The sequence below is a fragment of the Ochotona curzoniae genome, unplaced genomic scaffold (genome assembly GCF_017591425.1).
Source record: "Ochotona curzoniae isolate NIBS_2020 unplaced genomic scaffold, NIBS_Ocur_1.0 contig_1274, whole genome shotgun sequence".
Taxonomy (NCBI): domain Eukaryota; kingdom Metazoa; phylum Chordata; class Mammalia; order Lagomorpha; family Ochotonidae; genus Ochotona; species Ochotona curzoniae.
Genome location: NW_024465023.1, coordinates 13,367,260 through 13,381,476, shown reverse-complemented (window position 1 = coordinate 13,381,476; position 14,217 = coordinate 13,367,260). Strand labels below are relative to the sequence as shown.

The following is a 14,217-nucleotide window of genomic DNA, read 5'->3' as shown; positions in this document are numbered from 1 at the left end:
AGAAAGTATATGTAATGATGATCAGTGAATTACTGCTTCTATTCCTGAACAACTAAGTATGTATCACTGAAAACAGAGAAGTAAACTAATTTATTTACAAAGCAGAGCTAGCATACAGCACATTCCAATGAAACAAACCACATCTACATATACTAACAAGGGAAAAATCTCAAAAATAATGTTGAGAGAAAAAAACACATGTGCCTGCATGCGCACACACACCCACACACAAACTGCAAAAGTGGTATCACATAAAATACAAAATATAGACAAAAATCTCACTCTTTACAGATTTCATATGCAATATAAATAAAATATGTATTATCACACAACACACACACCAACATAGAATTAGTATTTTTACAGCTGTGGAGATTTGAAGCAAAAACACAGCAAAATGTCTATTAAATGTCTCAGTCTAATTGGTAGGCATCTAAGTTTTTGCTTTTAATACTACCTTTGGTAAGTTTCTAAGTGTCCAAAAGATTTCACAATAAAGAAAACCTATAGATCAGAAGTAAAAGCAGCAAACTGATATGTTCATATATGATCAAAAATAAAACTAGATGGTAAACTCTAAGAGAAATGTATCTTTTATTTGGTTCACAACAGTCTTCTTGAAGCTTCCTTAGTGCATTGTCTGCTACACAGGAAAGTGATACACATTTGTTGAATAATTAGCTGAATAAATTAAAAGATAAATGGATGAAGGAAACAGAGGAAATGAAGAAATGGGTGCTCATTAAAAAAAAAAAAGCAATGGGGGCATACCTAGTTTCCCTAATAAACCTGGATATGGCTGTGTAAAACACCATCAAACTGCAAATGAAAGGGGAGGTGGTGTTCTCATTAAGCACGCATTCTCCAGTTTCATGAGCATCTGTCCACTTCTTTGGTCACACATACAACCAGAATGCCACTGGCTAAACATGTAAAAGCCTATAATGACAAACTCCAATGAGCCATCCATAAGTTTTCAGAATATAGTTTTTCTAGTCAAATTGCTTTTAAATGGAAAGGAGGCTATTCATTGGGGAATCAGTGTTAAACACCATTAAGATTTTTGTTAGAGCTAAATTTATTTGAATGAGATTTGGTTTACAGTTATTACTTTTTTAATTATATCCCAACAAGTACACACAATTGTTTGAATAAAGAACTGGTCAAAACAAAAGTGAGGGTTTTCAAAAGGTTTATGGAAAAATGCATATTATGAAAAAATTCTGCATGGATTTCAAACATTTTTTTGCACAAACAGAAAATCTTTTAATTTCATTCTCTGTACTTTTTGAAATATATGTATTTTTAAAAGTATTAGAGTATACGAATTAAAATTTGTAGAAAAATTAGAAGAAGGCAATAATGTTATTTTGCCATGAAAATGTTAGCTAATATCATTTAACATTTGGACAATAAGCTCTAAGAAAAAAGGATCTTTTTTTAATTGAAATTCCCTACTTTTCTAAATGCAATTCAATATTCCTGCTTATATGATGTAAAATTATATATTTATTTGTTTTATTTGAAAGGTATAAAGACAAAGACACAGAAACAGATTTTCCATCTGCTGGTTCACTGCTCAAATGGGTTGGATGAGGCCCGAAACTTCAGTTAATGTCTCCCTCATGGCTGCCAGGGACCTGAGTACTCCTGCTATCCACTCTGCATTCCAGATGTACGTTAGTAGGAAATGGGAAACAGAAGCAGAGCTGAGATGTTAACCGAGGCACTCTGATATGAGATTTGGGATTCCCAAATGGCATCTTAATGACTGTGCCAAATGCCTACTCTATGTTTTTTAAAAATATAGTTGTGTATTTGTTTTTTTGCCCTTTGATACAGATTTACATACATAGGAAATCATCCTTCTCCATATCATCTTTCATCTCTTATTTGTCCCCAAGTTATTTCAATGGTAGTCATTCATTTCACTGTTATAGGATATGGACGTATATATGGTTTTAAATTGTAAAAACCTTTCTTTTCTTTCATGTTCAAAATTAAAAATATTTCATATAATTAAACATTTAATAATCCCACATGTCTTTATTGTAAGCATACTGGTTGAATGGTTATTAACTATTAGTTTCAAGGAACATTAAAATACACATATTCCAAGTTTGAGAAATTCTCATTTTTAATTAAAAGAGATGATTTCCATAATTCCTAAAGAATAAGTATCAAATTAATTTTTGGTATAACATCACTAAAATGTATTTTGAAGAAAATCTGTCAATTTCATAATTGATAGTTGATTGATAACATGCCTCAGAGTAATGGGAGTCTTGAAAATGTTTTGAGATAGCTAAAAAATACGCTAAATTTCATCACATTTAAGTGTATTTGTTAAGAAAACCTTTTATTTTTTTTTTATTGAGCATTAGTGTATGCAAGCAGGAAATACTGTTTCTTAACCTTCCCCAACCTAAGGTTTAGTTCTCAAAACATACAGAAAAAGGAAATACACACGTAAATACACATTTTCGCCTTGCAAAAGACCTTTAAAACAAGTTTCTAAATAACACCTCACATATGCAAAACCAAACAAGGGCAAAATGAAGTGGCAGTAGAGTGAGACATCAACATCGGCCATTGTTAGTTTTGGCAAAGTATTCTGTTTGATGCTGCTTGAATTTCCAAGATCACATCAGTGGAAAAAGATAATTATTTTCTGGTACATAAGATTTTGGTTTTAAACATCTGAGGTTTTTAAAAAGCATCCCTTTGAGAAACAGAAGGGACAGAAATGGCGGATATGGGGACGAGTGATAGAGAAACACACGAGAGAGAGAGAGATAGAGAGAGAGTGATTGAAATTTATGACTCCCATCTGCTGCTGCCCTGCCAGAGCTGAAGGGCTGCTTTCAGGCAGGGGCAGCAGGGTCCCCACTACTTGGGCCATCACCACCATATTCCAGGGTCTGTATTAGCAGGAAGCTTGAGTTATGAGGCAAGGCTGAGTATCCAATGCAGATACTCTGATGTGAGATGCAGGAATGTTAACTGTTGTTTTAACCGCTACAGTAAATGCTTGCCTGTCTCCAGCTTTAAAAACTGTTAGCCTATACAAACTAACAAAAAATCTAAAATAGACAGACAACAACAAGGAAAGCTTAGAATCAGACAGGAAATGGCCAGCATGGATTCACTTATACCTCACTAGGTGGGACACAAAGATTAGTTACTCCTCACTGGGGTATTGGGGATTTCTCTGCACACCCCTCCTAAAAAAAATGTTCTGTACCTAAACTGATGACACATGACTTGCTAGAGTTATAAGCCAGTTCAGACCACCTGAGAAACAACCAAGGTCAGCAAAATCATGCTTCAACACTATAAACAGCTAAATACTAAAATGAAAATAGACACGAGACAGCTGAATAGTAATCTATAGCCATTTTGAGGTGTATAGAACCCGGTTGAATATAACCAAAGTTGAAATGTCTATGAAGAAGTCACAGGATGTGGTTAAGAACCTGCATTTTCCTATTAACATACTGGTTAATCAATACCATGTCAATTAATGCCATAATGTTGTAAATTGTTGATGTTATGTTGGGGCTTTTAATTGATTGGGATGATACTCTGCCGGCTTTACCTTCAGACCAGAGATGGTCTCACCAAGAAATTGTTGAACTCACTAGGATAAGATGCTGGACTCTATTCTTGGTATATGCTTCCAATGAAAGAATCTCAACTGAATTTGAACTGTAGTAATGCAACAAGGTGGAGAAATCCACCATGGGGAGAGTGTTCAGGGAGGGGTGGGGGAATCCCAGTGCCTATAACCTGTGTCACAATAATGCAATTAATAATAATAAAAAAACCTGTTAGCCTAGAGTAGTCATGTTGACATAAAAGTAGCACTAATATAATCATGACTAAGCTTAAAAAGTCATACATGAGAGAAGCACATGAAATAGAATTTTCTCAAGACAACACAAATGCTACCGATACATGTTAATTAGTGAATTCATTTTTAGGCTTCTGAAATATGGGTATTGAGTACTCAAAAAGTTTTAGATTTTGGAGTATTTCAGATTTTTGATTAGGGATGCTCAAGTGGTAGAAATATTCCTGAATTTGAAAAACTCAGAAATATGAAACACTTTTGGTTCTAGGTATTTTGATTAAGGGATATTCAACTTATATATTGGGAAGTTATATTAGTAGATATTAAAATATATTCTTATCCTTCAATAAAGAAAATATGGTGGTCAGGCAAAAGGACAAACTTATTGATGGGATAGAATACACATCTCTAAGCAAGCCTAGATTACATATGTTTGAGAACAGTATATTACATATTAATGGCTCTCAAAAGGGTAGAAGCAGGAACAAGTTGGAAGGAAAGCTAGCACTGTTGGCCACAGTGTGCTGGAATCCTGCAAAGGTGGAGTTATGCGTAATTTTGAAAAGTTTCCCAGGTGACCTCAATACATTCTCCTCCTTTATGAAAAAAAAAATGTCTGCTAATCAAGGTTCCATCACAAAAAGCATTTGGGAAGGAAGGAAGGGGTTAATAAAAGGTGGTGTACCTATTTCAAACAAAGCTAATTTCCATCCTTACCTTGTAACCACTAAAACATTTATACATAAATTGATTAAAGACTTAAATGTAAATAACAAGGCAAAAGTTTAAAAGTGCATAAGTGACTGTCTCATTTAAGGGTATAAAGAACTTTCTGTTAAAAAAAATAACACGAGTAACTACAAGGCAAAAATTCCTAAATCTGCCTGAAACATTGATGTTCTTGGCCTTACGCAAAGTACAAAGCAAGAAAAACACAACAGATATGACATTTACTGGAAAAGCAGTGATGAACATCATAAATTTATCAACATACCTGTGGTAGGTTTTTTTTTTAATTGGAAGGACGTATTGAAAACTTGGACTATAACCTGGATTATGTCCACACAAATGAGAAGGGAGCTACAGCATGCGCTGATTGGATGAAGGGGCGCTCTTTTGGCATTGCATGGCTCAGTTAAGTGACTGCTGTAGTCTTCTGATTAGTTTTCTGATAGACTTGGTTAGTTGGTTAGGAATGATAACAATAAGTCTAGGGTTAGAAAGAAGGTAAGAGGCTTCCAATAATTGAACTTTTACCTCTCATTTCCCTCCTTCAACTTCCCACACAAGGGGACGGAAATAAGGTAAAATTTGTGTGTCCTTCCTTATGCAAAGAGTTTTGCAGGCATTAAACAACTTCATCTTCATTGTATTGTAATGCAAGCTGGAACTGCATTTCAGGTTTGAATGGAAATTGATGGACTCCCACTCTACAAATGCTGTCTCTGCTAAGGCAATGTCTTTCATGTCAGTTTCATTCTACCCAAGCACAACAGTGATCACTGGGATGCCTTTTGTTTTGAAAAACATAACTTGCCTTCATTAGAATTTTGGAGCAAAAGCTTCTATTATCATTCATCAAAATGGTCTGGTGTTAATAAAATGACCAAAAAATCCTGAGGGCTGGTTTTCTAATGACCACACCTTATACACCATGTGAAAGCTCTATCTTAAATGTGGACAATGACTTAGAACAAACCAAAAAGTTGGATCTATTAAGGCTTATCTCATATCCTCCCTCCTGGAAGTTCCTTACCAGAAGTTAGCCTTCATTATGCTGGTGTGCATTTTCATACTTTTATAATGTATGTATGCACAACAATATGTACCCTTTTTGTTTTAGAAATTCACACAATTGCTGTGTAATACAGTCTCTTGTATTTTCCATTTAAATTATGTGTAACCGTGTGATACACATGCATGTTACACATCTTCACTGATGCAGCGCTTTACTGAATGAATACACAAGAGTTCATTTTGCCTTTTCCCCTAGCAATGGGGAAACCACTTAGGTGGTTTCTAGTTTTTCCACTATTATGGACCTACTTAATTGAAGACTTCTGTACACTTTGTGCCCATGTGTGGAGTTTCTCTATGATTTGTATCTAGAAGCTGAAACGCATGGTTGTGAGGATATGAACATCTTCAGTCTATCTCAATGTTGAAAGTGGACTTTCCAAGGTGATTTTACTAGTTTATACATCTATCCCACCACAAGTCAAAAATGACTTCCTGCTTACCCACATCCTCAGTAACACTTGGCTTTGCTAATTTTTGCCAATCTGGCAGCTGTGAAATGGCATCTCACTGTGATTTTGATTTGTACTCCCCTGGTTACTCGTGAAATGGAGTATCGTATCATTTACTTCTTTAAGTTCTTTCTTGAGTGAATAGTGTCTTTATATCCATACCTCTGTGACAACAGATTGCTTTCTCTCCACCCCCCCCATCTTTCCTACTTCTTTTTTTCAAATGTTTTAAGCAGTTCTTTACACATCCTGGATAGGAACCAATTGTTATGGGTTGCAAATACAGGTCATCTCTGCTAGTATGTTGCTGTCTTTTACTTTGCTATTGTTTCTTTCCCTGGGCATCTCAAGCAAAGTAAAAAACAAAAATCTAATCAATAAATCTAAAAACATGGATCCTTCCAGACACATTCCTCAAGGATCAGCCTAAAAAATTTACAAACAAAATTATAACTACACAATTTCACATTTTGCTTTTGGATGGTACAGCAGTCTAAACTGTTCTTTGAAAAATATGAAAATAGAAATGTTTTCTGAGTATAGACATATACAAGAATTTTAAAAAGATAAACAGTCTCTTTGATTGGAGATGATCTGATTAAATGTTTTAGCATAAACTAAAGACTTGGTCATTAGCTAGGGGGATGAGGGAAAATTGAAAAGAAAAAGAGTCCCCCCAAAACGTTGGCATTGTCTATCGAGCAGAGTCCAAAGGATGAATCTTAGCCAATGGATACGGTATCGTGAAATGGGGGTAGGGTACCTTTACTACAACCCGGGTTCAATACTATGATCCCATTGGTAAGGCCATGGCAAGAACCATGGTAAGGCTGAATCAAAAAGGTGCTTTTTGTTGTTGTTGTTTGCTTTTTTTAGCTCAGTAACATTCAACACTACTAAACAGTGAACGGAGAGGCAAACAGGTTAAAAGAGGAATCAGACTGCCTGTGACCAATTCCTGGCTCCATAACTTAACAATGTAATTATGGAAAAGATCTGGTTCTTTTATTGAGAAAACAGAAATAACAACACCCAACTCATGGAGCCTGTGGACAACTAAATGACTTAATAAATGCACCTGACAGGCACAAAGCATTCACTAAATGTTATCCAGACACCCAAATGCCAAAGGAAAGGTCAGAAAAATGCATACAGTGCAATGGCCAGGGGCTGAGAGTAAACATCTGAACTATAGGAGAAGCTGATTTGGATCAAATGAGGTAGAGGAAACAACTCTAGAAGGGCAATTTAAACTTCATTTTCATTATCAACAGCTGGGTCTTACGACAAGCGAGGCAGCGGATCAATTCCGTTTTATGCTAGTCAGACCCACACTCTGAAAACTCGAGCAAGTAAAAGAGCATGAGGGGCATCTGACAGGAATGTTAGATGAATCACATATCTGATCCTTGACTTTCTCCTGTATAGTCAGAGTGGTCAAGCTGATAACCACCAGGCATTGTGAGACACGGTCAAGCCACCTCCACTATGAATCTGCCACAACAAACAGCAAGCACTTAGGTGGGAAATGGCAACCACTATAATGTGTTAGTTTCAAAGTTTGCCCAAACAACATGTTTCAGAATGAAAGGATCTTAAATGCCTTCCATTAACACTGCTGCCTTCCACTAACACTGCCGGCTGAGGCCCTTCTAGACAGTTCTTCTCTACATTGCCTGCTTATTCCTGTGTCCTTTTACTTACTGAGTCTTTCTAGCACCTTCCATACCTCCTTCAACTGTTTTCCCTTCATGTACTCAGGAGGACCTCTTTCTCTTCTCCAATTCAGTTTTGTCTCTGCTTTTCAACCTTGTTAGAATTGCCTTTCTCACAATTTAGTGCTCTTTTCCTTTGTGTTCTCCAATCTGCCAGAAGCAAAAAATGCTTCAGATCTGTGGAAATTTGATTCACACTCAAGAACAACAGTGTTTCTTCTCTATTACTTGCAGCTGGCTGCAAAGGGAACTGATGAGGTTTGCATGCATGTTCACATTCAGTTCCCCTTTGCGGCTAGTGAGACTAGAAAAACACAGGAACACACCAGGTCAGTACCCGTCTTGTGGGGACAGATTACAGAGTTCCAAATATATGTGGCAAGTAGGGAGAGAAGGTAGTTTAAGTAAAAGTGAGTCTTATGGTCAACAGTTTTGACATTCAAGACTCCAAAATTCTAGATTAAAAAGTCCATAGATAGAAAAGGAAAAGCTGTTTACGGAGCAGAGAAAGTACAAAGGAAATAGGATGGGTTCATGCACACATTTAATCAAAGGAATAATCAAAACAACACGGCAACTCATAGACACAGCTGCCATGCTGCTACGAAGGAAAATTTCCTTTTCTTTTAGCAGCATTACCCTGGAAATAATGGACTCTGAGACATACATACTATATTAGTTCCCAAGGAAACAGCTAATTTTCTGTACTTCAAGGAAAAAATATTAAAGTCAGAGTAGAATATTAAAATTGTAAGTGATTAAAAGTAATGTGATAGACTAGAAATAGTCTGATTCCCCCTGGTTCCTGAGCTGAGGTCTATTACCCAGGCCTTAGAAGAGCAGGTATTTAGATATACTTAGACAAATACAATGAGTAGATATTACATGACACCTTAGCGAGACCTTCCAAATTCATTACACCCTCTCCAAATCCTGTGACTGTCACAATGTAAATATGCCCAGGGTGAAGACTACATGGAGGGGCTGGCACAATGGCTCAACTGGCCAATCCTCTACCTCCCAGCATGGCATCCAATATGGGTGCTGGTTCATGTCCTGGCTGCTCCACTTCTCACGCAGCTCCCTGCTTGTGGCCTGGGAAAGCAGCCAGGTTCTTGGGACCCTGCACCTGCGTAGAAAAGCTGGAGGAAGCTCCTGGCTCCCAGCTTTTTATCAGCTCAGCTCCAGCTGCTGCAGCCATTTGGGGAGTGAGCCAGCAGATGAAGATCCTTCTTTCTGTAAAATCTGCCTTTCCAATGAAAATAAATAAAGACTATGTGGAGAGAAGTCAGGACAGTTCAAGGGCACCAGGTTTCCAGACATGTGAATGTCTGCACCACCCAGCCTCAGCTGAGCTGTCAGAGGCCAAAGCGACCACAGTGAATGGATCCCCAAGTGAGACTGACACAAGAACTGTCTGCCTGAACTCAGAGAGCAAATTGCAAAACTGAGCGCAAATAAATGATTTTTGTGTTAAGTCACAAATTCTGGATATGGAGTAATACAGAGAAGTAGATAAATAATGCATATATACTATTGATGTGGAATCTGTGCTGCATTAATGTCTAAAAAGGCAACAATGAATACAGCTAATTTCTTTAATAGCAAAAAGGATCATGCTGGGACAGGTGGTTTAGCCTAGTGGTTAAGACACCCATATGCCAAAGTACAGTATCCAGGTTCACATCTTGGCTCTGCTCCCAATTCCAGCTTCCTGCTAATGCACATCCTGGGAGGCAGCAGTGAAGGTTCAATTAGTTGGGTCCCTGCCACCCACTTACGAGACCTGGACTGGGTGCCTGGTACCCAATTTTGACCTGGTCCAGCCCCAATACTGGGGGCACTTGTGGAGTGAAGCAATAGATGAGAGTTACCTCTGCTGTCTCAAGTGATAAATATAGATTTTAAAGGACAATGCCATCACCTACTTTATTCTGAGAATGTGTGGACATGCCTGTGTGATGTACTTTCTGAACCACTGTGTGGTGGGAAGCAGGGACGTTACGAAAGATTGACTAACCAATGAAAGGATTTCAGAAATGAAAGCACACACTCCCCAGCTGGAGAGAGCTGGGTAAGGAGGCGACCAGCTCTAGGAAGAAGTGAGGGCAGTGGAGCATAAAGGGGATTTCTCCCATACTTTTCTCAAAACGTGAAATATAATTTAAATTACATTCATTAGCAGACAGAACAGGTTCCCATTATTTGACTTTTAAATAATATCCATCAATTGCTATTATTAAAAAGAAATTAAGGGAAAACCAAAAAACAATGAGAATTTTCATATACTAAAATGTCAGATTTTTTTTTATCATTAACATAACCATTGTTGTCAATATTCTGCAAAGGTGACTCTTGTGATAATTGCTAGTAGGAAACCAAATAAAGTGAAACAACCCGCTAAGGATACATCTTACAGTAAAGGCACACAACTGGCACTGAGTTTGCACCTTACGGCCCCAAACCTGGGGCTGGTGTCATGGACAATGGATTAAGTAACCGTTTGTGACACCAGCATCCCAAATCTTAGTACCAGCTGCTCTTCTTCTAACCTTGCTCCCCTGGTAATGCACCTGGGAAGGCAACGGAAGACGACCCAAGTGCTTGGGCCCCTGCACCTGGGAGAAGTTTCTGGCTCTTAGCCTCTGCTTTATCCAAGCCCCAGCTGTTGGGGGCATTTGGGCAGTGAACTGGCAGATCAGGACTATCTCTTTTTCTATCTCTGCCTTTCTCTTAAACGTTTTTAAAGATTTAACTGGAGGAGGAATGAATTAAACTTTTAACTTTGTTCTTGATTACAAAACAGCACGATAACACAGGAAGCTCAGGCCCGGGGAGGGGAGAATCTTTTGTCACCTTTCTCTGAGACACTTCTGTGGTGCCAGTTACTGTACTAACATTGAGTGGAGAGGTGGTATTTCCCCCAAGTACACAAGAGGAGATAAAAATTGCACACACAAAAAAGTGTATTATAAAAAGCAACTGCATGGGGCCAGTACTGCGGCATAGCAGCTTAAGCTACCACTTGGGATGCCTGCACCCCATTTCAGAGGGCCAGTTTGAGTCCTGTTGTTTTTCTGTCCCATCATCTCTGCTAATGTGCCTGGGAAGCAGCAGATGGCTCAAGTCTCTGGCGTCAGTCTTGCCCAGGCCTGACTGTTACAGTCATTTGGAAGGTGAACAAGCTGTGGATGAAAGATCTGTCTTACTCCCCTCTTACTTTGCCTTTCAAATAAGTAAGTAAATAAGTAAGCAAGCCTTTAAAAGGGGTCACAATCCATGATCTAAACAACTACTTTTATTCTACCACATTTAAAGTGGTTTTGACAATGGTTAGGAGAGATAGTTTTGAGGATTTGTGATATTTTAAAAATGTATTGTATATAAGTAAAATGGAAATCTTTTCAACCGATTAGTGTTTACAGGCCTCGCTTATATGCCTCCTGAATCAGCCTTTTTGCTCTTTAAATTACTGAACTATTTACTGCAGTACCAAGCCTTTGATTATAACATAAATTAAAAACACATCACCTCAAACATGAAGGACGGATTGAAGAAATTGCGGGAGGATGGACGAAAAGGGAGAATGAGAAATACCGTTACAGTCTTAGATTTTTATATAGAAACTATGTTGAATCTATTCTTCATATTAAAGTAACAATATGAGAATTGATGAAGATTTTGTCATAGCAATTATCACATATTTGCTGTGATTCTGAGAATCTACTGTATCAATATATTCATTTAAATAAGTGTTTTTAAGCTACCAGTTTTGTCATTTTATTGGAGCTTAAAAAGAACCTAACCAAACTTCTCTATTGCCCTTCAGTTGGAAAATCAAGCTTTATGCTTCAGCTTCTGACAGCAGGTTTAATTTGGGCTAGTCTTGCATTGCCCTCTGCTGGCCAAAGCACCACTACAGAAGTGTCTCTTCAAGATTTGTTTTTCCCCAGGTTCAATGTTAACACAGGTTTCTTCTTTCAGAATGCTTCCCACCCTCCCAGATATTTCTGGAGACAAAAACTATAGATCTGCTATTATTTCCCAGCTTCAGTATTTTTTTTTAAAGTTAATGATGATCAGGTGAAAGGGGGGCATACTTGTTCCCATCTGCTTGTTCACCCTCCGAAAAGTCCACAGCAGGATCTGGGAACCCCATCCAGGTCTCCCGTGTTACAGCCAGGATCCCAGACAACCCAGCTGTCCCCTGCTGCCTGCCATGGTCCACGCCAGCAGTCAGGAGCTGGGTTCAAGGGCCGTGATGTGGGAGGCAAGCATCCTAAGCCTGCATCTTTAGGTGAAATATCTGTCGCCCTGCTTCAAAACTCCACTCTGTATGTTTACTAAAACCCACATTTGAGGCTGATCTGCAGTAAAGTGAAGGGGAGAAGTAGTAATGCGAAAATATTACAAACTATGTCAGCTACAGGACCATGTGAGAAGTACTTAAAAATAACAAGTGATAACTTAAATCTTAAAATCTAAAGTATCTCCATCCACAAAAAATTACCAACGTGCAACCATTGATGAAACAGCTGATTCAAAGAAAGATCATCAGCAAATGATAAAATCCAGTGGGTGAAATGGAAACAATAGATTCACAGAGTATGAAAATGTAATCTTTGGAGTACTTAGTGATTGAAAATGGATAAGAGCATATTTACAGTTTACAACAGAGAGCTGATAAAAGTTAAGCATCAGAGTGAAAAAAAAATGAAAACAGGTGCATTAGTGACAACTATTTTTGGTTCTTAGTGATACTTAGTTTTATAAAAAGCAAGGAACTAGATTCTGATAAGTATTCTCAGATATGATCATTATCAGTATAAAGCAGCATCTAAGAATGTAGGCTGTGGAGAGCGGAGCCGCGCCTCAAAGATGGCGCTTGCTGACCATTGCTTCGTGGCACAAAGGTGGTAAACAGGTTTTGGGAAGTTACTGAGGACTGGGCCGAGCACGCAGGGAAGCTACGTGACCTAAGTCATGATTGGTGTGTTTATCGCATGACGTGAGGAGCTGTGTATGGATTGGTTTGTGCTATGTAAAAGGGTGTGGGTAAGAAAATGGTTAAAAGGAGATTCCCCTGGGCATGCTTCAAGGTTATGCTGTAATCGCTTCACTGTAATAAATCTTACAACTGTTGCAACTTTTTCTTTCTTTTCTTTTCTTTGCTACTACGCTTGAAGTCTTGACCAATAAACTTTTTAAAGAGTCTTTACTGTATCGGGGTTTTGCTCGCGGGACGAGGGACCCCGATAGTAGGCTGAGTTTAATTCTAGGCCTTTCAATACACCAGCTGCAGTACCACTTATTATTGACTACTATATTATGATTTATCCTCTATACGCTAAACCTATTACCTAGAAAATGATAGTAATAATAGTACCTATATCCAAGATATGTTGAAATTACCTATGCAGTTTAGTAGCTATCATTTATTATTGCTAAATTTCTAAAAATGATTCTCAGGAAAACTTATGATTTCAATATTGGAGGACTTAATGAGACCTTATCTTTTCCCACATGACTAGGACAGGAAATGACATGGAGGAGAGGGCTTAACTTTCAGACAATTTGATCTCAAAATTTAAAAGAAGTAAGTGGTAATAGAAGGGCCAGGAAACTTTAGTTCTAGAAAGACAGTCGGAGTGGTGAGACTTCTGAGCTGGCATATGATGTCTTTTTAATTCCCTAAGTGTCACTGCCATCCAAGTTGGAGGGGGTGGTGTGTGTGTGTGTGTGTGTGTGTGTGTCCTGCAAAAATGTAACAGACCACATCAAAGGCTTCACATTCAGAACTCTATCTACCTCTGGCTTTTCAACACATTAACCAATTTGTCCTAAATGGATTAATTGAACTTCAAAATGTATACAGTATCTAGAAAATAAGAGGTACTGGGAAAAGTAAACATTGAGTTATTCATCATGTTTAGAATTTGGCAACAATGACTCTTACAAGAGAAAGTAAATCTCCTAAGCATTTGTTAAGTTTTTGGTTTGATTTTTGGCCACAACATTTATAAATTGGAATTGTAATTACATTAATAAGGGAATAATTTTACACCTTATTGTACACAATATTTTTGTTATCTTTCGAAACACTGTTATTTCTCTTTTCTTAAAAATGAGGAACTTAACTAATACCTATGTAATGAACATATTTCATTTGTTTCTCAAATTCCTGTAACCATGTCTATAGTAATTAACATTCATTTAAAAATCTGTAATACTTTTAAAAAAGCAAATTTATTTTTATTGGAAAGGCAGAACTACAGAAAGGAGAGACAGAAAGATCTTCTATCCGCTGTCTGATTCCTTAAGTGGCCACAATGGTCAGAGCTGCGCTGATCCGAAGTCAGGAGCCAGGAGCTTCTTTTGGGTCTCCCATGCAGGTGTAGAG

At 37.8% G+C, this 14,217-nt stretch overlaps 1 protein-coding gene across 6 annotated transcripts in view; it reads right to left on the bottom strand.

Moving 5' to 3' along the window:
* The window catches only part of CASK (calcium/calmodulin dependent serine protein kinase), a 315,238-nt gene that overhangs the window by 119,046 nt on the left and 181,975 nt on the right, over positions 1–14,217 (bottom strand). The gene's annotated exons all lie outside the window — the stretch shown is intronic.